Raw genomic sequence first — 27,767 nt, 5'->3', positions numbered from 1 at the left:
ACAGATATTTTTTTATAAGTACACTAATATTTCCATTTGCTTCTGTGGGACAACGCTCAGGCTTTATATTAAGCCCTTTCTGAAGTGTTTGCATGCTTCAGTCACACCAAGTATCATTTCGCTGCTAAGATACCCTCGAGTGGCTCATAAATTCAGCAGCCCCTAGATTCTGGTGCTGTTGTATCTATCACCAACCCTGCATGACATACAGTAATTATAGGCTGCTGTCAGACTAGTAACATCCTCAACAAGTAGGGCTGAGCTCTTGAACATCAGTGTGCCAACCAGACAAATACGGAGCTCCTCTAAAAAGAGAGATTAACTGAAAGAAAGTAGGCCAAATCCTGCTCTCATTTACCCATCCTGGATGGGCTGTGCAGATCTGACTGCCAAGGCGATTTGGCAAGTTGCAGCCCTCCAGCAGCACAGACTCTTTTGCACAGCTCCTGTGAACAGAATGCAAATGCAGGAGCTGTGCTGGAGGGGCCCTGCCTGCCGGCTGCTGCACCACTTGCTCTGCCACCAGTGTCGGTGCAACTCTGCAGATGGTTTACACTGGATCCCAATCTACACGCGTTTCTAGGTCAAATTTCCAGTTCTGGTTGGCTAGAAATACTCACCTGGAACATCCTTCTCTCCCACTGGAGTCACATAGTACAGTTTAGGATCATGATTTTTTTCCAAGTAAAGGGTGGAAATATTTTGTCATCTTAAATAAAAAGCAAGAAAAGGGAATTTCCTCAAAAACGCTGAGTAGAGACTAAGGCTGATAAAATTTACTCTAGAAGTAAACTAGTAAATGAAGCCTTAGAAAGCAGTTCCCTGAAGACAAGGCAACAGGACTGTGTAATTCTCATTCAGAGAAGGGAATCAAAAACTGAAACAACATATTTCATTCAAAGTCTCAAACAGGAACACAGCCAGGTTTCACCAATTGCTATGCCAATAAGTTCTCTGATAGTACCTTTGTTACTCAGGCTATTCATTTTTCCCTTTTCTTCTATCAACAGGGATTCCAAGATTTAGTGGGAAACTGCCCAGCTGCTGAACTGTAGAATATGGAGATAATGGGTCTAATTTGGCTCTGACATCCAAGGCAGCCCTAGCGATTTCAGGGAGGTCAGGTCTCGTGTGATCCTGCTCTCTAACTTTGCAACATACCCTGGGAAGACAGAGGAGCTCAGCTTTGAAAGTTCAAATGGAAGGAAGGAAAATGCAGTAGAAACAACCTGAAGGGATTTTACTGCTCTACAAACAAGTTAGGAAAATACACAGCTGGCTCCACACATGAGCCGGGGTCCACCAATATAAGGGCAGACTTCCCCACCATGGGACTGGCCCCGTTCAGCCCACCAGAGCTGGAGCAAGAGCAGCCATGAGCTGACAAAGGGATGATGAGGAAACATCTCCCTGGCAAAGAGTAAGGAGGAGAACAGGAGATCTTTTTCTTTTTCTCAATTAAGAACTGAGAAACTCAGTTGCATAACTCAGCCAGCTGTACTCAACACTTCAGGCAACAAGCCACCTCACCTCTAAGCCAGCCTTCTCAGGCTGGATGTAACCATGGGCAGGACTTCCAGGCTTGTTGCACAACACAGGTAAGTCCCAAATGGGGCCTGGTTCCAGATTTCCAGCCTGTCCCTGATACCAGGAAAGGGGAGGTCTCCCTGCAGCAGCTGCACTTTTTTTTTACAAAACAGCAAAACAGAAAGCAAAGGAACCCAGAAAACATCAGATAATTTTTTTAAGACACTTAATGCAAAGCATTATATAAATATAAATAAACAAAGCATCTGAAAATAAGGAGAAACAAGAGGGTTTGTCCTTCCAGTTACCATCAGGACACTAGAAAAACATTGATGAAGAGGTTGCAAATGGACTTCTAGGGTCTATCAGATCTGTGGGCTTAGGAGGAGAGGGCAGGAGAGCTAGCAGAGGCTAGCACAGGAGACTTACTCACGTCCGGTGCACTGCCAGGGCTCGTCTCTCCCAGCACCACCTGGTCCTGCACACCAGCTGGAGGGACCCACTTACCTTCTCTCATTAGGTGACTCACACCAGGAGTAAATCCTGTCACATGACCTGAAAGCCTAAATTAGGAAAAGCCCTGTTAATTACCCTGGTGCAAGCCAAGAGAGACACCCCAGCCAGCCAAGGGTCCCCTTGCAGGCAGAGGAGCACCATGGACAGACTTCACCCCAGCAGTTGCACTGTAGTGATTCTGAGGCACACAACGTCTCACTACAAGCCAGTTTAGCTGCCAGCCACATGAGTACTTGGCTTTTCTCTTGGGCAAATTTTACATCCTGGAGTATTCACCTGCCCTTGTGAACAGGTAGGCAGTGCCAGGGCTGGCCCCAAATCCACGCAGGCTGCAGCAAAAGCATCCCCCACCCACAGCCTAACCGGGAGTACTTCATCCCATCCCCAAAACGGTCAGTTTAATCTCTCACAGCTGGGTGCTTGGACCCTCAGCCACATTTTGAAACACAAGCAGACCTCCGCGTTTAATTTGGATAAGGTAGGCTTTTATATACAGATCAGTTTGTGAGCATATGCTACAGAGTAGCTATGCTTCTATTTATACAATTATTTTATAGTGTCAATGGTAATAACAAAAGATGAAGTGATAAAAATAAATCTAAGAAGGATGTATGCAACAAGGGTTGGTGTTTATATGGAAAACCTGACTGTGTAAAACTAAGAACAACAGAGCTTCAAAGTTTTATTTCATGTAAATCAGTCAACAGATATCTCAAAGTGTAGACAGAGAATTTATAAACTTAGTCTTTTTTAATTTAGTACTTATTAGTCAGATTTTTAAACAAGTGGTGCTATTTCTAAACTTATTTTATGATGTGTAAATCCATTTCTTGACTTAAAACAACAGTTGAATCTTTTTGTGTCTTATAATGATCTCTAAAGTTGTGAGGTTAGAGTTTACTGGCTGTTTTATGTGCCTATAGCCATATACAGTTTAAAGACCAAGCTGTAAAGAAAAACCGATTTTTAAAAAGTCTTAGCATGTAAGGCAATAGGAAAGCAATGTTTTTTCTCACCAGGAAATAATTTTACAAATGGAACCCATATTTCTGTAAATAAACATCTGCCTTCTCATTAGCTTCACATCAACCTATACTGAAATATACATCTGAGAAGTCTGTCAAAGCAGTCACAAAGGAAAAACAAGAGCAGGGTTTAAAAGCAAAGCCTTCAAAAAATTTTATGCTTTTCAAGTCTAAGCAGTAAACAGGACAGGAGAATGACAGGAGAGAGTTGGCAACAGAATCTCATCACTAAAAAAATAATTTTTTTTTTCTTAAAACATAAAACTTTTGTTTGGTCAACTGTCCACAAGTGGTTTGCAGAGCAGGTAGATAGACATATGATCCTGACACACTGTAAAATCACAGCCCTAAAAAATGCGATCAGGAGTCCCAAACCAACTGTCAGGCAGCAAACAAGCCCAGCAGACACGGTTGGTGGAACACAGAGCACCTCAGACTCCAAATATTTTCTTTCCTGCTTCTTAAGAAGCAAAGGATGAATCTAGCTTCTAAAAGAGCACAGGATCAATACCAAAGAAAACATAATTAGAAGATACTTGGGGAAAAAAATAAAATGAAGTAATGTATTTAAAAATACAGAACAATCTGTCGTTACTGAGCAAGCCCTTGTGTTGCATTGCTGAGTCACCCACGGGTCTGCATGGCAGCAGGTGACATTTCTGAGCTCTGTGTCTTGCTTGATGAGGCTCTGTAAAGCTAACGTGGAGGTCCCAAGGCATGGAGAGGGGCTTGTCCCTTGATCCATGCTGGAATTGACAGAACCCTGTTTTCCTACAAAGTGCCCCATTAACGTTCACATCTCTCCCAGGCAACCTCCCCATCTTTGCTGGAGTTACCTCCTACCCAATATCCTAATTTCTTCTCCCCCTCTTGTGATTTCTGAAGCAAGATCTGATACAACACTGAAGTTTACACTGGGGGGCATTACTCCTCCTTAAGAATCAAATGGGATGATACGGGGGATGCTCTGTTCTACTTTCCTGTAGAGTAGTAGCTCTGTACTTTCCTAGTGATCTGTCCCCACAGCATCCCAAGCATTCCTCTCTCAATGGAAAAGTAGCTTGCCAGAATAAGCACAGAGTGCTCCAGTCTGATCCAAAAAAGTGACTGAGCATGAAATCTGTAGGATTGATCTGATGCTCTGCGACATGTATTGTGGCTTTGCTGGGAGAGACCAGAGTGCTCAGCACTTGGCAGGACTGAAGTGTCTGCCCTGGGTAAAAACCAAAAATTTAAAAAGCACTGAAAACTTCCCTCTTTAGCTCCAGATATTCAGATATTGTATTACTTTAAAAATTCACTTCATATGTCTCTTATAAGAACACACTGTCATTTTGTTTAAAAGTTTTAGTTTACAGTCCACAAATCAAAAAATCACATTCCATTTTGAAGAATGGATATTTTGTATAACCTCTTCCCCTGGCTACCAGTCTCAGAAGAAGCTATAAGCAAATAGTAAAACACTTTAGTTTGAAGTACCTTTCACAGAAATGTTGGTGTCTCGCAGCAAGGCTAAGCAAACAGGAGTATCCCTGGCCTGCACAGCTGCTGCACTATCCGTGCTAAAGCCCAAGCACATTCCATAGCCTAAGTAGCAACTCCAAATTGTTTACTATTAAGAATATCATTTTTTAAATACTGATTTAAACCTGCTGCTGTTGAAGACAGTGGCAGAGCTGCCATCTACTCTTGCAGAGGAGATAAGCAATGTCAGACAATGCTAACCTGGATGGTGCAGCACATTTCATCTCCATGGGGCTGAAGTGAGAAGTGTGCAACAGACCCCACCCCCATAGTGACTGAATATAGTTATTTATCTCATACTTAGTGAAAGTTAGAAAGAAGTGAAAAGTTAGTCTCTTTCCTCCTCTGAAACCTGTCTAACATCTGACCTAATGTATCAAGGAGTCTTGAAATAATGAGGCAAATCAGAAAATTGGAAGCTCCAGGCTTTGCACCTCTGAGCCAACCATCGTTTCAGACATAGCTTTTCCCTATTACTTCAGGCATGCTATGCTCCTTAAAATTAAGGTTTGATACTTAGCTGGCTGTGATTTTTCTTCATTCTTAACAATATTTCCCTCCTGAATTTTTCCCTTCATTTTCCTGTTGCTGTTAAAAGGCCTCATTTTCCAGCACTTCATTGCAGCCTCCATTAAAAGAAAATGTAACCAGAGCAAACCAATTGGGTAGATCTCACTCTAAAACAACATGGATGTTGTTTTTCAGGCCAGTCTAATTTCCTGGTTTGGGTGTCTCCCAGTAATGCCCAACCAGCTTTCCTCATGCAGTCCTACCCCTTGTGCCAGGTGTTTGGAAAGCAGAAGGCAGGGCAGAAGGAGATACTCCAACCTAAGGTGCAAGCCAGCCGGTGAGAGCTCAGTCCAGCCAGGTGCACGCTCCTTCAAGCACCCACGGTGTAGCAGCTCACAGATTTCCAGTTGTCCCTGTAGCGGCACCTTTGCTGGATCCGACCCAGAGTACACAGCACTTTGCAGTGCTGCTTTTCCTTCCAGTGCCGGAGACATTGGACACGCACCAAGGACAGCTGGCTGCGAGTTTCCCCGAAGGTATGAAATATTAATGTCTTATAGTGGTTCAGGAAGTATTTATCCAAGGACTGCACTGAAGCTGGCAACGACCCAAGGCTTGATATAAACTTGTTCCAGGATCACGTTTACTTCTGAAGACTGATAACTTCCACATCTTTCACACGCTTTTGGCAAAGTCTCTATTTTGCTGTCATAAGAAAATAAAAGCGTAGCTCTGTGAGTTGGTCTGGAGTGCGTTTGTCCACTACCCCTATGTTGAGGCCGTGGCCAAGTCCAGGTGTTTCACAGGAAGGGAGCAGCAATCCTGCAGAAGAACATGCCTCCACTAGGAACCTCGTTTAGGCCTGAAAGCCTTACGTTAAATATAAGCACACAACCCTCAGAAAAGAAGTTGCATTTTTTTCCTTGCAACTTGCTGAGTTTGGGGTTTTCACCTTGCCTTAGCAATGTAATGGGTTCCATGAGCAAAGCACACACTGTGAAGAAGCATCTTCTAGAAAGCTGAAGTTCAGTTTCACCAAAATTCTCTCAAATTGTATGCCTAGAAATCCCTGAATTCACCCGTTGTGAATCAACAATCATTTTGACCACCTTAAATTGGTACCCATAAGGGAACAAACCCAGAAAAATTCACTTCAAAGCAAAGTTAATTCCTGCGCAGGAACTGCTGCTAGATTTCCCAGCAGCCTGGATGAGGAGCACGGGGTAGGGGTTCGGTGCAAACACGACAAGACTTCATCAGTTATTAGAAATTACTTAGGAACACCCACCATTAGCTAGTATTTACTGTATTTTTGTATATATTTAGGTTAAACACTTCAAAAAACGTACCCAACAGGTACAGTCACCCACCATTAACACCGTTAATAAACAATGCTTTAAAATTATTCGCAAAAAGAAGTCTTTGAGCAGGTAGACAGTGTTGCTAATCAGGGGCAGGACAGCTGTGCAGCACATTCGCTCCCATGCTGCTCCTGAGAAAGCAGGGTAATAACTTCTGCAAGTTTAATACGTCCCCATGCTGATGGAAAACTAGTTCTAGGTAATGGTCTGAAGAAGCCCTGAGAACACGTGAATTATAATATAATGAGTAAAGCATGCATGCTAATATTGCCTTAATAAAACCAAAACCCACTAGGTTATGAATAATCAAAAATAATTGTTGAGATGGGAAACCTTGGGGAATCTCCCCAGCAGAATCCAGAGGAGAAAGCGCTCAAGGTTTTGTAATCCCCTCCTGCTCTGCTTCCTGTCTGTACCTTGAAAAACAGCTCTATTTTCAACACAGTTGGGCAATAAATCCCAGGTGTCACGACCATATTTCTCCCCCCTACTCGGCAGAAGCCAAAAGGCTTTTGCAACAGAAAGAGTTCCTTCCCGTTGTAGCAGCCTAGATTTCTTTTTATGAGAAAATTCCATGTCTTTTTACCATTCAGGTAACCCTCTGGTAACTACTCCCTATCTGTCCCTTGCTACACACAGATCCCTTTCTCTTTCATGAGTCCTACTACATCATTTTTAAGTAGTCAGCCAAAATAATCACAGTACTTTTTCAATACTATATATTTTAGCCTTATTTTAATACCATTTTTACTTTCTTTGATTGCCGCTGCTCATATCCTTTAAATTATCATGCGATGCTTTCTATAAGCACCAAAATCACTTTGCCATTTCAAAGGCAGAGCCAAGCGAGCCCTGCAGGTCCCCGCTTGGCGAGCAGGCGGCCAGCTGTGTGCTGGCTCCTTGCTCACAAAGGCTGAAACTCCTCTTGGGGATGCGCCGTCTGAGAGGAAGAGCAAACTTCAACACCACAGATGGTCAGGAGGGGATGAATCACGGTGCACACCGAAAACCACACACACGGCTCACACAGGACTCACAAGTTATGTCTAAAAGACAAAGTTCAAACACAAATTGACTAAGTAATTTGTGTTGACGCAGTGGAGCGGGACCAATCTGTTGCAGAGGGAGAGAGGAGCAGAGCGTGAGAGGGAGTATTGGGGTGGTCTGACCCAGGAGGGCAATGAACTGACCACCCAAAAATCATTATTAATGCTAATTTCCTAGACTACCACCAAGGGCTAGTTTTATTACTGTCAGCAGAAGATAGCATAGGAGATAACCAAGCTGCTGGGAGCCACTCCATGTGCAGCATGACCAATTACCCTGGGAATCCAGCAAGACACAGAAGCAAGGCCAGCTGTGCTTCTTAATCCTCCCTGCTGCATATTTTAAAAATTGAAGTGGACTTGAGAGTAAGAGCAGAAACCAGCAGACCACTGAGCTTTCCTACCTTAGTCCTAAACAAGAAATGAACGATATTTTTGTCTCACCCAGAAGGCTGGGAGCAGGATGCTCGAGAGACCTGGTGGTAACTGAAATCCATGAAGTTGCATCAGGAAGGAGCTGGCCCCAGGGCGGTGCTTTGGCTAGCAGAGGATTACACAGCTCTCCAGGTGAAGCTGATGATTCCCCACCAGATTTTTTTATCAGTCCAGGCAGAATTAAGCACAGATTTACAGACCTACAGCAACAAAGGAATTTGCAGCTCTTCCATGATAGAACAGCAGGAAGCATTGCTGTAAGTGTACAATGTGTTGAAAGTTATTCCTGGCAAGTAGGCAATTGAAAAAGTAAAAATGAAACCTCATTTTCATGAGGTCATGATCACCAATACATTTTTATTGGGGCAGTAAATGTTGCCTTACATTTGCTGTTTGTCTTATAGATCATGTGGCTAAGCTGCTGAACTGAAAGGATATTGCAGGAGGTAACCACAGAGAGGTCTGGGTCAAAAAGAGGGATGCTTTTCCATAAAAAAAGGTTTCAAATGTTAGACTGGAATAGTGGAGGCCCAAATCTCAACCAACTCCCAGAGAAAGACCTGACCTTCCTGTAAAAAAATAATATAAAACACAAAATGCAAAATTAGAAGAAATGCAATAATTGGAAGAGTGATATAAAAATGCAGGAACACAGCCAGCTGCCTTGTAACCAGCATCACATACCCTCGCAGAGGGAAGGAAAGGAAGGAACTGATCTCCAAATGCTACAGCCTTGGAGAGGGAAGGCAGGCAAAAAGGCAAATAACTAACATTGTTGGGTGCTCTACCCCCTTGTGAGCATGTCTGTCGCCTGAGGAAATTCTGTATTATGCACTAATTAGATACAAGAGGATTTTGTTTGGAAGCAAAAAGCATGGAAGGATTTTGATACATGGACATTGTAAAATATTAGTGATATTAAGAGCGTTATTTGTTGTCAGTTTAAAGTACGCAGCTTCTTTACATAACTAAATAAATTACTCCATTATTCATATTTTTACAGCTAGATAAATATTTTAATTCCTGTTTACTGCCAGTAGCTTTAACTAACTGCTTTCTGTAATCCTTCTATAAATCTTACTTGTAATACATTATATCTGATATAAATTCTGGTACTTTTAGTAATTTAGATTCCAGCTGCCTGCCAAGTTCTGCAGGCCAGCTCAGCCCTGTTGCTGATCTTTTAAAGCCCCCCTCCAGGTGATGTTGTAGCCTGAGGTTGCAACAAGGATTTAAGGCAGAAATACTGAAGAACAGGCAAGTAGCAGGGAACTTTCCATATAATTTTTCAGTAGAATTTGAATTACTTTGGAAGAAACAAATATACAAATATATATAGACACACACATTACTTAAGCAAACGTCTTCCTGGTTCTTCAGGCAGGTGTGTCTACAGCAGCAAGTAGGGATAACAGCAGTAGAATGGCACCTGGAGTTACAATTCCGGTTTCCCAGCCCAGGACTGTAAGAACAAGCCTGTATCTCTAACCCATTACAGCACAGGTAATTGAAGAGTTGCAGTGTTTTGCACAGTATGATCAAATGATACTGAATAACGAAGAGCTGCAACTTTGTGCAAGGAGGTAAGTGCTCAAGAATTGATGCAATCAGATCCTTTTGCACCCAGATAGGTGCAACTGCTCTGTAGTGTGCAAACTAAGACTTACACAGCTGATAAAATCAAGAGGTTCTTCAACAAGCACTGAGCACTTGAAAGCAGCTGAAATCTCAGAGCTTCAAACAGCACCATGTCCTCCAGTCCAGAGGTCTTTGTTCTTGGGAGCCGCAATTTTCCTTGAAAGCCTCCAGCAGATACCCATTTGGGCCCCTGTTTTTTCAGGGGACTGTGCCCTTCTCACATGCAAGATGAGCTGGTCTCCTCTCAGAATATTACCTTCACTTCTGACACCTTTTCCACTCCCAAGCCCATGTTTCTGTAGGTATCCAAGACCATGAAGACCCTGGGTAAAAATGGAAGTCCTTGGGCTCTTCACAAGCTACCCAGAACATCACATACCACTCATACAAGACAGTCAGCAGCTTCCTTAGAATTTCATTTCACTGGCCTCAGCACACCCTTCTCTGGCTGGAAAGGGTTGCAAACTGATGATGACGTCTCATCGTGGTTACAAAGCCACTCTATACTCAGAACAGCATTGGTCTCATGGTCAAACTTCTGTCCATCTCAGCTGGAAGGAACAGTACTTGCAAGTCATTGATGTGGGATAATCCACTGCAGGCTCAGGTCATAAATTCCCAGTATCTCAGCTCTCCCATGGACTGGCAAAAGATGTCACAAGCATCTGCAGCTTTTACCTATGTAACTAGAAAAGTAAAAGTGCATGAGCTTTCCTTGCAGGTTTTATCTGAGATATTATGACATCTGGCTGTTGCTGTTAGTGAATACAGAACTATTAAAGTGTTTTGAAGTGAAGTGGCTAGGCCTGTGTAATTTGTTGGTTATCTATTTGATTACGCTGAGTAAATGTAGACCTATATCTTTTGGATTGTTAAAGTAGAATGGATTCAACTCTAGAATTGGCTCTTTGGAGCCAGCAGGAGTATTCCCTGTGATGCCAGTAAGCACATTTGTTCCCCAGTGCTCCAGCCAGCTGGCTCAGAGGACACTGGTGCTATTGGAAGAGTCCCTCTGGCACACATATCCTATGGATCAGAGATTGAGTGAATGCAAAATGCCAAAAAAAACTGTAAAACTAACACTGAATTAACAAGCCATTGGTAATACCTGTCAAGAACAGAACATTAATCTTTAACATAACTGCCTCTAAGGATGAAATATTTCAGTTACACAAGAAACAAGAAAATATGATAATTTTGTCACACTTGGATGCTTCACTTACCACAGCGATGAATCAAATAATTGCCTGGTCCAGCATTTAGTATGACACTAAATACGGTGCGGGATCTATTGATCCTTTACATGAACAGCTTTTTGAACCTCCAGCAAGGTTAAATTGAAGGAGGGAAACACATTGAAATGTCATATTCTGCCAGGAGGGCTGCTTCTCCATGCATTTTTTTTGTTCATCTTTGTTATGACAAGTGCTAGTACTCGTCTTTTGGGTTTCTCTCATCATTTCCGTTACTGGTGGTGGCCGGGAGAACTTTTCAACACATCGGAAAAATTTCCATGAGGTTGGATGGAAAGACTGCTAAATTATTTAGTGCTCCCAGATACACAAAGCCTTTAGAGGGTTAGTAACTGGCTGCTGGCAACCCAGCACTGAATCCTCTCAGATCAGGGATTTTCCCGTAGAAAATGTGCTCCTATAGGACCTTCTCTGTCCAGTTTCAATCAAGCTCTGACATGCTTCTGCTGTATTCAGTCCCAGCAGTGGTGTCTGCAGACAGGCAACGCTCCAGCCAAGCGTCCCGAGCTTTGACATGATTTGGGTCCTCATCCCAAGCTCCAGTGAGCACTGGGGTGTGATGCCCCTGGTTGCACTCCTTCTGTACCAGGAAGACCTCCTGGTATTTTAAATATTTGAGTAGAGAGATATGATGGGATGTTTCTGAGTGTAGATTTTTGATGTGTTAGGACCTCATCAAAAGGAAGAGATGAAAGTAAAACAACCTCTGAAAGCTTTGATTTTCCAAGTGAAATTTCCATAGCAATCACAGAGGGGAGAAACTGCTATATTTGAAAATCTGATTTTGGGATAATTAAAAGCATTGTCAAATAAATACAGTGAGAAGTAGGCAAATTTATGCAAACAATATTTCCAAATTCACTGGCCAGAACCAGAGAAGAGTAGCATGCCTGTAACAACACTGCAAGAGAGGAGGGTATTGATTACATTAACAGGGACATTGTGCAGCTGTACAGACTTCACTCTGAATATGTTACAAAGGACTTAGAATCCAGTCAGGTAATGTTCATGCTTTAATTTTTATCCAGCTCCAAATTTAAAATATCTTTCTCTCAGAAAGAAAATTAAAGGATTTCAGATGCACGGTTTGATTCACAGAATTAATGAGATAAAACTCCTGGCTGGAGGTAAAAGAAACAATGCATTAAATCAATGGAAAAGTTTCCTTTGAAGGATTTGATGTCAAATCAAGATTTGACCCTTCTGCAAACCTCACAGGTTGGAGACATCTCAGCCAGAGATGCTGGCTTTCTCTGAAAAGTTGGGTCCAGCTGGGCCAGAAGGGAAAATCTGCGGATTACAGAGAAGAGCCGTCATCCAGACAAAGTGAGATCACAAGGCTTTCTTGGGAATTGCTTTGGGAGTCACAGACACATCTTGCTGCTAAGTTAGACGTTGGTTCTGACACTAGATCTTCCCCAAAATCTAATTTTCCTCTTCTGTCCCATCCTCTGCCAACCCTGGTGCGGCTGTTCCTGCTCATTCCCTGCAAATACACCTTCACTCACCTCAGGTCAGCTGCACACACGTGCAGCAGCATCTCAAGAGGTTCATGGATCACCTGCAGCTCCCAGTAACACTGATGGCCATCTGCATCCTCCTGAGCCATCAGTTACTGACAGGATGAGTCACCCAGCCCCTGCCACCACTGCTGCTTCAGAAAAACAGTGATGGAATTTAATGTCACAGACCAAAACTGAAAAAAAAAAAAACCCAAAACCAAAATACAGCAGCTTTAGATGTTTGAAGCCCAGGCACAAGGGACAAGGTGAAAGATGCTGCTGCTGGAAAGAAAACCATTAAGCGTGAGGGATATTCAGCAATATCCGTTCTGCCCCTTGCAGCCCCCCTCTCTTGTCCGATTACAGCAGCATAACATCAGTTTCTGGGCATTACTCCATGGGATGAGAAAGCTGTGAAAGACTGTGCATCATGCAAGATAAATGTGGGGTTTTTTTAACACAGTGTGCTAATCACATCCGTTCGTTGTACTCCCAGCTCTCCAGCATGTGGCAGGAGGGCTGGCGGATGCTTGGCTCTGCGGTCCTTTTGAAATTCTCCAGCACAGACTCATCTTCAGCCCTTCAGGTAATGGTAAACCACCCAGAAACCCCTCCAGCAGCAGCTCTGTTATCTCAGTGAGCAGGTGACCCCAGCAGCCCTCCTGCATCAAAATCTAGGAAGCTGCAGCTGACCCTTCCGTGACATTGGTGTGTGTCCTGGGACCTCCTATCCTCCCAGCCCTGCAGTGGGCGAGGGGAAGAGTCACCACAGCGATAAAATACTCTTACCATGACAATGACCAGACTGTCCACGCTGCACGGCACCGCAGTGCGCCAGAGGCAGCAGGTTCAATAGCCCCTGCAAAAAATAATATTGAAGTTCATTCTTTGCAATAACACAACAGAAAGTGACAGGACTTTTTGATATAAGTAACAGAGCCCCTAGGTTAACAGAGATTAACAGCAAAGACATTTATTAAGTGTGAATCATTTCCTACTTATTGTCCACAAACTCATTAAGAGCGTGCTTTTCTTTTTTGTAAGCCAAATGTGTAACCGGCATTATTAGTTTCCTCCTCCTCTCTCCCTCTTCTTTAGTTTTTAATTAGAGCATGGAGGGGGGAAACACGTGTTTGATATGAAGAAGAACTGGGGAGGGAGAATAATAATTCTGACTGTTTCAATTATTCCTACACAAGATGAGCCAGATTCCTGTACGAGCTCAGCCTCCACAGCCGGCACCGGATCTGAGCTGAGGCCAGTACTCGGTGTGCTCTGCGGGGCTGAGCGCTCGGGGGATCCAGCCCTCGCCCAGGCGCCGAGTGGGTGCAGGGCTCTGCCTCCACTTGATCCCAGTGAGGGCACCGGGCTGCTTCAAACCATTGGCATCAGCTGGAAATGTGTCTCTGGAAAAGGAAGACTTCCCATCAGCAAAGCGCTGCTTTAGTTGAATGTCCCTTTCTTTGCAACTTAGATGTGCTGAAGGAATCATCCTCCAGCCTCACTGATCTGCTCACTTCGCTGCCACCTTCAGACACTCTGCTTGAAACGGAAGGATCTGTTTGCTCATCTCATCTGCTCTCTCCTGAACCTTCCTTTGCCTCCTTCCTCTCAGTACTCCCCACTCCCATACCCAACGTGGGTACAACCAGCCTTGCTGCTGACAGGGCATGTGCACATCCCAGTCCCTGCCCCAGGCTGAAGCACACTCACTGGACCGTATCACAAAATTACAAACACAGACCTTGGGCCAGGGGCTTCCTCTGCCTCCTTTTTCTTCCACCTTTAGTTTGGGAAAAAATTACGATTAGAGCTGAGAAAGCTGCAATGACCTTTGAAAACCTGGCTAGTTTTCATCATTCAACAAATGCGTAAGAAGTGGTTTTGTGCAGAATGCACTTAAGTGTAATTATTATTCCTGGAGTAGCAGAAATATATTTCAGGTGTTGTGCAGTGTTTGCAAAACACTGTGACATGTGTATCTATGGAAACCACAAGATACAAATGCCGTATCACTACGGCTCCGTCAGTTAATTCCGTATCATTTTACCAGGATACTTACTCCAGCAGTTCAAATGTTTAATTCCAGCTTGGTTTCACTGATAAACATGACTTTATGACAAACACATTTTTACAAAGCAGCTGTTAAACTGATAATCACTTCCAACTTGATCTCATAACCAGCAAGTTTTTCAAGCAGTGCATTTGCAAAGTCAGTGAGGAACATGATGAGAAGGGTTTTGAACTGCTCTGATGCTTACTGTCACGCAGGAGGAGATGGGCTGATACTTCCAGAACTGCAAAAGGAAGCTATAAATGCCAGGCACCAACCACTCCAGCTCCACTACTGGCACAGGCAAGACCACTGCTCTGCCATCCCTGAAAGGCAGCCAGAAGAGCCTGCACAAGCGGAGATGAGCAAGCTTTTCCCACGACCTTCCCAGCCCGCTGGAGGTCCTGCACGCCAACATTTTACAACAAGGTGGTCGGTTGTGTTCAGGAATTATACTTGACAAATGAATTTGTCTCAGCTGTGGATCTGGCATGCAAACAGCCCACTAAGTCATTTCAGGGCCTGTCTCTAATTAAGTGTAAGCGAATATAGACATGGATTAGAGAAACACAGATCTCCAAGAAATATGAGAACCTGTAGCTCCTTCACAAGTTTAAATCTCTCCCTATTTTGCAGAAGCCTGAACATCTTGACAGTCCTCTTCAATACAAACTATAGACTCTTCTGAATCAAAATACTTGCAGGAGGTAGTTTATCTCAAGCACATAAATCAGTTTAAACGGTATTAATTCTTTCCCACAAAAAGAGCTGCAGCTGTTCCCACCTACTTATACCTGTGTGCACCACATCTCACTAGGGAAGAGCAGAATGTTATCCAGAGCTGTGCTGACTGTCAGCTGCATTTCAGACCCCCAGTGCTGCATTCTTTCCCTACCATTACAAGGTCCACTGGGGTAGCTAAAACTTTGCTGGCAGAACCCCAGGGCAACAGGTTTACACCAGGTTGATTTTAAAATCTAAGAACTCACAAAAAAATCCTATTGAACTATTAGGGAAGAGGTAGCAAAGGTCCAAGGGTTACAAAGAATGGGTTCAGTTACCTCAGCCAGAAAACCTGGAAATGTTTTCCCTTGGTTGCTCCCTTGCTACCTGCAGAAGTGCCACCCCCAGTCGGGAAGCAGAAGAGACAGCTCTTCCCTGTACAGGCAGAGCCAAGCACTCAATCATACTACAGTGGAGTAAGTTTGTTGCTGTCCCTACTCCCTGTATGCAAGAGGTGAGGGAAAAGGTGGCGATCACCAAAGTTTATGCAACTTGCTCACTTTCCTGGCTGTCCAAGTAATGAAGACATCCAACTTTAGAAAATGATAATAAAAAGAAAACGAACACAGCATACACTATTCCCAGGAAACCAGTAACTTGCATCCTCTATTACATGCAAGCTCCATCTGACAGAAAAACTTAATGTCAGAGCTTCAGAAAAGACTTTTTGCCCAATGCGGATGCAAGAAAGCAGAGGCAGGATTTCTGCTAACTCCAGACAGACTTGAAAGAGTCCCCAGGCTGCTGACAGCTGTCAGGCAGTCCCAAGGATGAGTCGGGTTTGCCTCTTTGGGAGCGAGCCTGTGAAACCTGGATCTTGCCTTCATCACCCTCAAACACAGCTGGCTCCTGTATAAGCAGGGATGACCTGTGATGTTCTGGGAGGTGATGCCAGCACAAACCCGTAGGGTACTTCCAACACATGTTATTGTGTGGGGCAGGAGTGTGAGAAGAGGAAAAAGCAAGGGCCTGGTAACATCTACTCACTCAGCTTGGTACTGCAGGGAAGCAGGGGAGGGGATCAGTTTGTCCTGCCCTTCCTTTCCAGTTATTACTTTACATCAAAGATCTACTTTTGAAGACAGTTTCCTACCTTAAAAAGAAATAGCAGCCCAAATCAGAAATCTGTTACCTCCCCTTAAAAACAGCTGAAGATTGAGAGTGGTGGGCCTGGGGGAAGTTTGCACGCTTCACAGCAATGACATTTAGGGACGTGGCATGTCAAACACTGGGAGCACTTCAGTAAACAGAGCTGATTTGTTACACTGGGTCTGTGCAGCTGAGCCAGATGAAGGCTACGCTTCAGAAGACGGTATTTTCTACCATCCCTTGATGTTTATTGTCCCAATCCAATTTAATTCATCCATTTGATTTGTAAATGGACACAGCCTGCAGAATTTGAAAATTAGTAAAGTTTGCCAAGCAAAAGTAAAAGTCCTCATTTTGTGTAATAAAAGGCTTAAAAGCACACAAGCAAAACATAATGCAATAGGGAGGACTACCAAAACCAGACAATACTGATGTGCAAGGTGCTTAGAAAGTCAGAAATCTCTGCAACTTTTGATAGATAAAAAGTCATTCATCATATCATTAAAGTCTAATGAGTATGAAGGCAACTTCAAAAATGCCAGAGCACATACATGCTCTTGATGAATTTTTCTTTGAAGATAGCTTTTGATGCTTTTCTAAACAGAATAATTTTTCTGCATAGTATTTGATGTTGATGTGCAAAACATAACTATGACATTAAGAGTAGTCTCAGCATGAAGAAGGATTCCCCCTACCTGTGACTTTCTGATATTCTGTAAGTGATTGAAGAACACAAAAGAAATCAGACCAATGTCCCCACCCCATCCTTCAGCCACAGACCCTCTTGGAAAACTTGATCCCTATTACATTCAACCTCTAGTCCACTTTCTCAGTCAAACGTACATTTAAATATTGTTTTCTGTTACTGCTCTTATTCCAGGATGGTCCACTCGCTACAGCACCACCATATGATGGAAAGACATGAATTCAAGTCCCTGCTTTGCAGATTTCCTGTGTGATGTCAGACGCATCCCAGAGCCTCACTGGTTGTACAGGCAGAGCCAAGACTGGCCTGAATTTCAAAGAATGGTTATTATTGGGCTTGTGAGCATTTGTTTTGCCCAATGTGGGCTGTGGGGGCCTGCCAACGCATCTGCTGGCTGTATCCCATGAGGAAATGTTGCATATGGCACATTCTGATTTGGATAACTTAATGGCAAGGAATAGATTTCTTTTCAAGTTACAGGATGGGCTTTTCAAGGCAACTTCTTTCCACCTAAGGCCCCCAGGCTCCCTTCAGAGAAGCATGGCACTAAGCACAGGGAGGGGACAGATCCAAGGCAGAACTGCTGGGGGCTCGCAGCCATTCTTGAGCATCCCCAGCACAGTTCAGTTTTGCAGGCTGATGGCAGCCCACGTGTCCCATCTAGCAAGCATCCCTCCCTCTTTGCAAGCCCCCGGCCCACCTGGATGGCAAAACACAGTGTGCTCTGACCTCGTCTCATACGTACCTGCCCCCACAGTGACAACCTCTTTTCTGTTTGTTAGCTCCTTCATCATCACAGTTTTCTCTTTCCTTCTTTTAACTGTGCCTCACCACTGTCCCCTCTGCAGTGCTCGCATCCTGCTCCCACATCCCTCCCCGTTAGGAAGGACCCAGACTGCACATTTCTAGCCGAGGTCTGAGCACTAGGGCTCCAAACCCAGCCTCCTCGCCAGGGATCAAGCTGAACATTCCCTGCAGAGCATCGCCACCTGCAGCACAGCCCAGCCCGGCCACAGCTCCCCGGCTGCCCGGGAGGGATGCTGGCCCTAAAAGCTTCACAGGCTGGGGTACTTGATGGATGGAGCCCCTCACTGCTTTGGCCTCAGTAGCATCACACTGGAGACACGAACAGTGATCTCATATTATAAATGCGATGACTCAACTGCTGAAGTTAACCCAGCCCCACGCTATTAGCACAGTAGGTTTAACATCTCCACCAGCACCGTAAATTGACGATGACAGCAGCGCTGCATTTGTGTCCTCCAGCACCACAGGAGTAGTGAGAGACCCAAACTCCGCAGAAACTGCGTTTGAGGAGCTATTTCCATAGTGCAATTTAAAACTAAGCCCTGACTGTCAGTGCAGGGGGATCTGTCATGGATTTCTGCAAAAGAAAACCAGAGCTCTGCTCCAAGGAAACAGCAAAGCTACCTGGCATCACATACTGACTACACTGCATACCAAGTGACAGTGAGGAGTAAGGCCCCTGTTGGCTGCTTAACCTGATTTAGAGATCTGGTTTGTATTTAATCACTCTGTTAAAAGACAGAAGCACTAAGGACTGCAAGGGACCTCCCTCTACTGAATCTTTCCTCCGAACACCAACTCCTCCAGCCCTCCGGTGAGGTCAGCCCACTCCCGGAGGAGTGACAGAGACAAACTCCGTGGCTTACTAGAGCCAAGCCTCCTTCATCCACAGTACAAGCTGATCTCATGCACTACAACCACAGCCTCGTGGCCCCCAGCTTCTGTATGGGTGGGAGAGGGAGCTGTGGGAGGTAACACTACAACTACCATAACAGCAATGTTCATAACTAGCACAGAATTTTAGCACTAGCACTAAAAAAAAAAAATAAAATAATAAAAAAAAAAATCTTTCCTCTCTCTAGAGTTTATGTGATGAGAAAATATCACAGTTGCATGTACTAAAACTCAAGATAAGTCCAAATGCAATCAGGTCTTATCTTTTGTTTGAATTATCTTTTGGTCACCTTGAGCTGGTTCAGAAATGGAACGGTTTGGGGATTTTTAATTGGCAGGAAAAAAGAAACAAGTTTCATTAAAAGCCCACAGCAAAGCCACATTTGTTTTGTATTTAAAACTCCCATATCTTTATTTTTTAAAATAACATTTCCAAAAATTACTCTTCCCTAAGTAAAGTCTTGGGGGGTTTGGTTTTGTTTTGTTGTTGTTTCTTTTTTTATTTTGTATCAATTACTGCCTTGTTGTATTGGTGGGATCAAAATCTAGTGTTTCATCTCTGCTTTAAGACTGTGGTCTGACACCTGGAGAAAGGCTCTTTTTACAGAAGAAGCCCCGCCGTCTGTGCTCAGGGAGGTACAGATGGAACCTCCCTGCCTGCCCATGGAGTAACACCACCACGCGCAAAGCTCCTGATTTTCCTGGCCATCAGCATCTCCTGGGGCTTTTCCCACATCATATTTTTCTGAAAGTGAACAATGTAAAGAGGAAAAAATAAGCATAAGCACCAGCATAAGCAAATAGGCATACTGTTTGCAGACCTATATAACACCCCAAAGCATCATGCTATAAATCAGTGACTTTGTGGTGACAGTGCACCACGCTGAACTGCCAAGAGCACCTCACAGGACCTAACAAATAGTAGCCTGGATTTATCTGGTGCTCAGTAAGCTAAACATGCAACTTTACTACTCACAGAGTGAGCACCTGGTCTCAGTCACCACCATGCACATCATATGAACAACCCTGCTGCAGTCCAGCAGAGTCCTCTACCAAAGGCTACTTAAGATGCTAAAATACGATCCTGAGAGTGGAGGGATGAAGAGCACTCGGAAAGCAAGGAGCAGAATTAAACTGTCAGCTTTCCTCAGAGAGAGGAGCCACAAGGCTCCCTACAAGATCATCTGCTGTTCAATGTATTTCCTGAGGGGTTGGGAGAAGAGAGCAATGAGCAGCAAGGCAGCAACACTTGCAGGTACCACTGGTGTCCATATTAGTCCAGATCTTTGCTCTGCTTGAGGTGGCTTGGTCCACTGGAGTAAAACTGGCTACCCAAAACACCACCCACTTCCCTGGTACTGCCAGCACAGCCCATTTCTGTGAGCCGTGTGCCACCCTCCTCAGGGGAGAGAGAAAGCCACAGCAGGGCTGAGAGTATGTACCATAAAAGCAGGGACCAGAGCTTCAAACACCTGGATTTTAGTATTTAATACTTAAAAAGCTGTAAAGGAGGGGTTTTTTCATTCTATTCTTTAAGAAAAAAATTAACCAAACAACCTTTAGGAAAAGGTTTCCTCTACCTCTTCCATATATTATCTTATAAACCCCTACACACATTCACACAAACGTATTTCTCTAACTTAAGCTCCTTAAGACATTGCTTAAGAGGAAAAAATCCACACAAGTAAAATAGTTACATTCATACATTAAATATGATGAAACACAAAGCACATATGAGATGCCTGTGAAATATTTATGTGCACATTTATTTTCTTGTAAATACTTTCTCCATTAAGATTCTGGCTTGATCCTTTTATAAGATGCACTTTTGTCTGCAAAGTGCAGCCAGTGGAGAATGGCAAATATAATTTTTCTCTCAGTTAAGAGGATGACAATGATGCCCAATACATCAATGAAATTTCAGTCTGTGTTAGCATCACTGATGGAACAGGAAATTGGATTTCACTGGCTAATCCACTGTTAATGATTTCACTTCATAAATACACTTAGTCTTCATTATAACTTCTTGCTGTTGGAAATAGTTTAAGCTTTGGGAAAAACATTCTTGGAAGAATCAATTATCAGCATGGCATCTTCTAATATTTTGATTTATTGATTTTTCACAGGTAAGAGACCTCGAACCCAGGCTTGGCTGGAAGAGGTCGAACAAGTGCCACTGCCTCAGCCTCCTGGTAGCAAACAAGGCAAGTTTTCATAGGTTTAAATCACATGTACGGGAAGGGCCCAGTGCACTGCAATTTCACGGAATGGGAGCTTTTGATTATCTTCATTAGTTCTGAACAGCGTGAGTTCAGGCAGCACCACAAGCTCCTCATAGCAATGTGGTCTTGAAGCAAAACCCTCATGCCAGGGACCTGTGCCAGCAGGACAGAGGTGACAATGTGATACCATAGCATAGATGTATCTAGACATGGGTTATTAATCTTCCCTGGCTCTAACTTCAAGGTCTCTGCTCCTGTTCTTCTTCTCAAATGTTGTGCAGGTTGACAAGATCTTTTACAGCAGTAAGTTCCGCACATCTGCTTGGAGCTACATTTTAAACAGACATATATTAAACAGGAGGTGATAAATAAGAGGGTGTCTGAGCAATGGGTCAAGATCTCACCACACTTCCCAGTAAACCATAATAAAGGTCCTATTCCTCCCTACTTCTCCATCTTAACAGTCTGTCAGACATCCACAGCAGTAAAGCAGTGTCTCCTCTAAGTCATGGAGGGGAGGTCCTTAAAGGGCTGGTATCTCCCTGGAAGAGTTAGCCACTTCTAACGTGAGCCTGAGTGTAAGTTCCTCTAGTCAACCAAAAAAAGAAAGTAGCAGGGCAAGGGGAGAGATCTAATCTAATAAATTAAACAAGCTAACCAAGGATGCAAATGTGTTGGTGATGAGAGTGCATATTAAATAGCCAGACAAAAATTTAAGGTAAGTACTAGGTGGGAAATGAATTGCCCAGGAATACGGTTTATAAACAAGTATTGGCCCCTAAGGCTTTGCTCTGGTCAGAGCCTGTTGAGACCCTCTGACGTTTGCACTGGTTCCAGTAAGAATAGGGCTCCGTGCTGGAAATGCTTGAAGGCAAAGGTAAGTAATATATAACGCAGTATTTCCAAGCACAAAAAGTTTCACATTTCCTACCGGGCTCCACAGGAGATTTTTCAGTATTATGCGTTACTTGAATTTCAGAATGATTCAAGTAAATACATCACAAATAGCAAAGGAAATGTGTTTCAATAACACAGGTGTCCACATGAATATATGCATGAATGCTGGCACATATTTTTATTTTGCTAAGAATTGAGAAGTTGCCCTCTGGCACCTCTTATTGCTGTTTGCTGTAAATTTCAGATGAAAATGCAAACAGGAAAGGACACAAAACTCATTGGTAGTCCTGAAGAAATACTGCATCAGCCTAAAAGGCTGAGATTACCAAAATTACGCCAATAATCAAAAAGCAGCTGGACAGCCTGAAATTCTGGAGTGCTATTCAATCTGGACATCCCAGGTAGAGACAACTCACACAAAGAGTTATCCAACTAAATGCACTGTATTTGTTAAGTTTAATCTACACATGTTCCATGTTTCCCCATCTCAACCACCGTCCTCTTAGTCTCTCTTCTTCTCCCTGTCATCGTACACATTTCCTTCCTTCTCAGCCACTCTCAACCTAACAGAGAGTGAGCTGCAATGTTTGCAGGCCACATCCATATGATATGTTCATTTTTGTCTTCTGTGCTAGCTGCTCCCTGCATTAAAGGTATTTTGCTCTAGATGGATCTCCGATTTGCTTCTTTCAACACTCCCGGTACTGTGTTTGCATTTATTACACAGAATATAGTACCAGAGAGAGAGAACACGATGTTATTTTAAAAACAACTTAATGGCCAAACTGTTTATTTGAAGATTCAGAAAGAAGCAGAGGTCTAAGTTTTCCCAAAGAACATCCAATGCTCCAGTTATAAAACAGCACCTGAATTCCCCATGGAAACATTGATCTAATAGGAATATCCGTGTCAGAGGCCACCAAATACACACAACTTCACATTCAGTCCAATTTCAGTCCCTTGGAACTGGGAATCCTGGATGCTGAATCGTTCTGCCAAAAACCACTTCCATCAGATGAATGACTGTACTTGATCACATTTTATTCTTGTTTGACAATTTGCTGTTCAGCATAACTTCCACAATGCTACCAGTGGCCCAAGAGATTCTGTATGTGCCTGAGCAGTTGTCATGGCTTTTTCCTCTTACAAAAATTTTACCTTTACTGGAATAGAATAGAGTCTAGTAACCAGCTTTAATTCACAAACACTTGCAAACAAACTGATGTTTGCTCTACCTGCACTCCAGGCTCGCAATGTGCTCCTTTGGGTGGTGTTTCCACTGACACAGCCAGGGGTTAAGTGGTAGACAAAGAGGGCAAGTCCTTAACAACACTTTCTACATCCATCCTGAACTGTAATGAAGATGCAGTGTGAACAGTATGGAAGAAGATGAGACAAAAAGAAATCTGAAATAGCTTAAAACAAACATGATTTTTACTACAAACCACAGATTTTGGCCACAAACAGCACTGAAATACCAGGTTCCTTGAGGTATCAAACCACAGCTAAAAATCTCTGAAGCTGTATGTGTAAAACAGCCTCATTACTTGCATTTTGTTTTCTGATCTGTTTTACAGCTATTAGCTCCTCTGGCAGTGATATTTGCTCAGATTAATTTTCCAGCAACAAAAAGCTAATGTGCTCTCTCCCCTCCGCAGGTGGTCAACCACAGCTCCCAGGTCACGACTGCCTCTACTCTGCTACAGAGAATTGTGCTATAATGAAGAAAAGCCTTTCTCTGCAAAGATACAGCAAAGGAAACACTCAGGGAGCTTTACCAAATCACACAAACTTCCATATCTTCTGTTAAAAAACTTTTCTACAAGGCTGCTATTCATTAAGTAACTTGCTCTGCTTGCACTACAGAGTAGACATTCTCCTTGTCCAAGCACTACATTTCTTTAAGATGAAACCATTAGTATCCACACCTATTACCCACCTTACCTACCCTCCCAGAGCTACTCAGGGAGCAGGTTCACCCAAACAAGGTTCCCACAATCACCAAGGTCCTGAAACCTCTCCAAGCTGACCCCAAACTGGATCAAGCCACTGAGCTCTTACAGCTGGTGGTACAAGCAAACAGACCCCACTCACTGCTGCTCTACCAGAGGCAAAGCTCCTACCTCAGGCTACATATATCCCTTATCCCATTTGGGCCTAAATGAGCTCATTAGCTTAATCAGCATCCTCTGCTAATCCAGCCCATTTTAACTGAAAAGGATTGGAAGTGATGGCAAGTGCAGGGTGAGAACTGCTGCAGGGAGGTGGCTGGAACAGGGTTGGTTAAGCAGGTCTAAGTAAAAAGCCTGTAGAAATGGGTAAAGTGGAGAGAACTACATAAAGCCTGAGTACTGTGAGACAGTGCTACTACCAACACAAGCATCGCGCTGCATCAGAAAGGCAGGATTGATTTATTTATGGTTTTTAGTAAGTTAACTTTTTCCCCGCAGAGGAGCGGCTCTGTGTGAAACAGGAATTTTCTGTGTGGCCGCATCTCCCGGCACACACAGCGCCAGCCAGGACTGCTCCTTTGATCCCGGCATGGGCAGGGGTGCGAGTGCGGCTGCAGAGGGTGTCCGTGGGAAGGGAGCATGGAGACAATACCAAGCAGCAAAGATCTGCACAAACAATTTAGCTGTAGTTCAAACATCTCATTAATTTAATTTATAGGGAAAAGCTGTCAGCCTTAATTGTAGTTAAACATTGAACCACAGGTGAACCTTGTGCCTCTGAAAACTGGGAAGAGAAAAGCTCCGCGTTTTTCTCATCTAGCCCTCTGTGGCCTTATTAACCCATGCCAGAAAGGTGGGAGAAAGCCAGCACAATAACTTCTTGAGAAGCACAGGGCTTTTCTAGGCAGTACCGCATCTGTGAGCTATGTATTTGTAGCAGAAACATAATAGCAGCTGTGTTTCCATAATGCCATAGATTGTGAAAAAGCAAAGCAGCTGCAGCTGAAGGATGGAAGATGCTGTCCCTGTGTTGACTGGGGTACCAGCTCTCTGCTACGTACAGCACTTGCACCTTGTAGTTTTTCCAGTTTATTCTTCACGCGTAAGATCCATCGGTTTGTAATTGCGGCACAGGTGGCATTACAGAAGCTTTAACACCTACTGTACTGCCCTGTTAAACTCCTCGCATCTGTATATATATATATTGATGGGCTTGGAGTGAGGGCTACATTTTTATTTCTCCACTTGTTAAGTGAGAGACAAGATATTGCCCAACTAAATGTTTCCCAGGCTTGTGTTTGACTAAGAGAAGGTTAACAAGCAGTTCCTGAAGAGAACGAGCCACACACAAGCTCTTACTGGAAAGCTGCCTGTGGCCATGACTGGGTGTGCTGGAGACTCAAGTACTTCTCCCTCCAAGCAGCTCTTGCTCAAACTTCCAGCAGTCTGGGTACATCCCTCACTTGCAGATTTAGGTTCCTCAAGTCACCCACTGGAAAAAAGTGTGAACCTGGCTAGGAGATACTAACAATAAATATGCCATAAAAGCACTTCTCCAGGACAAAGCTCCTTTGCCAAGGCAGGGCCAGCAGGCAAACACCCTCCGGGACCAAACCAGGAAGGATGCACCATGCCACCTCTTGCCTGGGTAGGCTGTTAATGCCAGGGCACTGCCGGTGCAGTGATTTCTGTGGCTGCCTCCACTCCCTGATTCATTTTGGGCAAACCAGCTGGAACACAACCCCATCTGCAGACAGCTGTCCTGGTGCAAGGTGTGCACGTCCCTGTGATGTGACAAAAATCTTCTTCAAGGTTTCAAGGAGGCATGGCCTTTTCTCTGAGTTTGTGTATGTCTTGCCTTTGGAGGCAAGGAAAAAATCCAACATATTTCTCAAAAGCACCTGTTAAGTCCTGCCAGGTACAGCCAGGCACTACACTTGCATAACCAACCTCGTGCAGGTGAAAGGCAAGCCCTGGCAGCAGCAGTGCGGCAATGGCATGGTGTACCCTCCCTGCTCACTCATGCCTCTCCCCTGCCAGGGTCCTGCCAGCTCATACACCAAGTATTGAATGCAATATTCCCCCTACACTGGTGCATAAAATCTCCTTCTGTATTTCAGCTGTACATGTTTTTCACATCTTCCTCACTCAGTGCTTTGTTTTAAGAGCGCATCCTCCACAGTAATTTCATAGGTTTCTATTCCTAGCTTCAGGAGAGGGAAGGGAGAATCTAATAATATTGATGAATAACCAAGCTGCTGCTAAGAAGTCTGCCTTTTCTTTTATTTAAAAAATACCTGCTAGAAAAAGTAAAAAGGATGTGTCACTGCAGACTGTAACAAATGCAGTAAGTGATAGATTAGGGTCCACATTCCCAGGCACATCGTCGACATCAGGGGAAAAAAACGTAGTATAGTATCTTCAAAGAGCAGGGACAGTCTAGAAAACAGATCACAACTGACGCCCTGAAAGGTGAACTCCGTTGAAAAGCACATTTGGCTTTTACTTTCCTTTGAACAAACACCCACCCATTTCCTGGGTTATCTCACTTACTGAGATCCATTTACCAAAGTATATCAGAATAAACAATGCTGGCAAGATGAGGCTGACTTTTGGGCTGGTTGGCACGTGTCTTTTCCACATGATTCATGCTTACAACTGAGCCTTCCTGTTGGAAAACAGTCCAACCCCTGCCCAAACTGCAATAAGCCAACTTACATGCAGACCCAGGCTACTCAGCATAATGGGTTTGCAAAGAATCGCTTTAAAGCAACAGGGAGCCTGATGAAACAGCGATGGAGGGAAACAGCTGCTCAAAGGGATGTCATCAGAGTTCATGTAGAAAGAGGGGGGAAAAGCAGTAACTAAGTAAAATCGTAGCTGATACCTTTAGGGTGAACATACAGCTGTTTCTTTATTATCTCCAGCAGCAAGACTCAGGGCTTAGACTAAAGCAGGCAGATAAAGGCAATAAAACAGGTCACTGTAGTCTTGACAAAATACACTGATCGATTTGTAAGTGCAGGGAACAGAACGATCTGGAGAAGTGGGCCCCTGTGCTCCATTTGCCCACCCCAGAGCACTGCTGAGCCTCCCCAGCACAAAGCAGTAGTGCTGTGGCTCTTTTGCACCAGCTCTTTCCCTAAAGGAGCTGTCTCATGTTTGGCAGGAGCAACAGTAACATCTTCCATGAATTTAGACAGGCACAAGGCAGCCGATGTAAGAGCTAACAGACTGGTTTCCCCTATAAGTGCCAGGAGGCATAATTAACAAGGGAAATGAAGAAAGTAGAGACTCCAGATTTTTAAAAAAATTATTACTGCATTTCTGTTAAATAATCCTCCTCAGTCCTAAGGGAAGGGAAACTGCCCATCCACAAAGCACCTCCTCAGTACCCAGGGCTGTTGCACACCAGCGTAACCAGGAGTTTGCTGCACATGTGCTTCGCAGATGCGTATTTTTTGCCCTGGGCTAATGGGAGCTCTTTTGGCCCTCACAGCTGATGCTGCTGGGCCAGAAGTGCTCATTTCACATTCTGTTATCCAGCCAGGGAAGAATCCTGATGCTGCCTTTCACTGCTTTCACATTGATTTTATGTCCTTATCACAAACCACGAGAAATTTTCTGCACAAGGCAGAGAGAAGTTTTCTTAAGGTGGAAGAAATGTTAAGGGGAAAGAAACAATTAACACAAGATGAACAGCAGTATTAAAGTTTGAAAAAAGACTGGGAAAAATCCAGGTGCTCTAGTAAAGCTGTGTCTCCTGAGGAAGAGCTGACAGAGCCATCTACCGCTGCTGGAGCTCAGTGGCCCCACAGCCCCGTCTGCATGAGAGCGGGGACCACAGCCCACTTTGGGTCCCAGCTGCCTGCAAAAGAAAGCATGGGAGCATCTTCCCAACATGAATTACGTTATTAGGTCTATTACTTTGTAATGTCAAGGGGAAAGATTAAAAAAAAATACAGTGGCACAAAGGAAAGAATAAGAGGCTGATAAATAATACATAAAACAAGAAGCAAATATTTCT

This window comes from Falco peregrinus, chromosome 13 (genome assembly GCF_023634155.1).
Source record: "Falco peregrinus isolate bFalPer1 chromosome 13, bFalPer1.pri, whole genome shotgun sequence".
NCBI classification, from domain to species: domain Eukaryota; kingdom Metazoa; phylum Chordata; class Aves; order Falconiformes; family Falconidae; genus Falco; species Falco peregrinus.
Note: the sequence above shows the minus strand (reverse complement) of the source record.